This window comes from Nannobrachium achirus (genome assembly GCF_963921795.1).
Source record: "Nannobrachium achirus genome assembly, chromosome: 8".
Classification (NCBI taxonomy): Eukaryota; Metazoa; Chordata; class Actinopteri; order Myctophiformes; family Myctophidae; genus Nannobrachium; species Nannobrachium achirus.
The window spans coordinates 24,943,099-24,944,471 of NC_137817.1; the positions used below are offsets into that span (position 1 = coordinate 24,943,099).

Below are 1,373 nucleotides of genomic sequence, written 5' to 3' on the forward strand. Positions count from 1 at the left end.
CCTATGCCCATAATAAGTTTGTTTAAGAGAATGAAAGATGCACTGCCTCGGCCTGACATATCAGAACAGAAGACACTGTGCCACTGAAGTAAGCTGGTGTTGTCTCTCCAAAGACTGCCATACAAATGCTTTGATAAACTTTTTCTCCTTCACTCTCTCTCTCTCTCTCTCTCTCATCTTGACTGCTCTTCTCCCTTTGGTGTTTTCCTTTGTTTTCTCTCTCTCTCCGTATATTTTCCTCTCCCTCTATTTATCCATATTATCTTCCTCTATTCCCCTTCTTAGTCTTTTCTGTGTGCCCTGCCCTCTTCTACCCCCCTCTCTCTCTATATATCCTCTCATCCATAATAAATGAGATATGCTAAAGACAATGATGTCCTCTTTGGGAAATGCCAAATGTTTTCATAACTGAGGGCATGGTAATGTCACTTCAAATGCTAACAGTCAGCTAAATATGCACTGATTTCTCACTTACTCGTACACACACACACGCACGCACGCACGCACGCACGCACGCACGCACGCACGCACCCACGCAAGCACGCACGCACGCACGCACACACACACAAAACTGAAAACCTCACACACAAAATGCTAAACCTCACACTCCCTTCCCAACTGTACTGGCCACTTACTGTAGTAAGTGGCCAGTAGTCCTATTACACAAGTCACTTTTAAAAGGTTGAAAAGAAAAGAACATTGCAAATCGTTGTGTGTATGCATGTGTATGACTGTGTGCGTGTGTGCAAATATGTTTGTATTTAAACCCATACAGTGTGACCATTCCTAATCTATTATGACTAAAATAAATGAGTATGGCATTTATCAACTCTAAACTAATGTTTTATAATCTCCCAAAAACAACAGAATAAAAATGTCAGTAGAATGGCAATTTAAAGTCTGCATCTAAATACAAATGTAATCACACACGCACACGCACACGCACACACACACACGCACACACACACACACGCACACACACACCCGCCGTTGGTACCAAAGGATTTAAAATTGCTTAACATGGTTGGTCGACCAAAACGGTTCATTTCTGTCCAACATCAATTAAGCTATTTCATATAAACACCCTGACATTTGCTTCATGACACTGTTTAGTATCACATTATCATTACCCATGAGAACGCTGGAAAATAACAGTGTCGATATATTACAAGGGAATAAAATGGAAAAGGGTAAATATTATGGTGCAAACACATGTAGACATGAACCAGGAAAATGCCTGCGGTGATGAGTAGAAACAATGGGCCTGTAATGAATTACCAAATTACCAAATACATCCTGTAGCTTAATGATGGGATAATCAGACAAGTCATTTTGGATTTATTTTAATAATCTGAATAAAAAAAATATATAAA

The 1,373-nt window shown here is 39.8% G+C and overlaps 1 protein-coding gene across 2 annotated transcripts in view; it reads right to left on the bottom strand.

Moving 5' to 3' along the window:
* Positions 1-1,342: 1,342 nt before the first annotated feature.
* The window catches only part of LOC308290523 (acetylcholinesterase-like), a 24,978-nt gene continuing 24,947 nt past the window's right edge, over positions 1,343-1,373 (bottom strand). For both annotated transcript variants that reach the window (XM_080732383.1, XM_080732384.1), the window contains exon 10: positions 1,343-1,373. This exon is cut by the window's right edge and continues 1,488 nt beyond it. The gene's annotated coding sequence lies outside the window, so the exon portion shown is untranslated.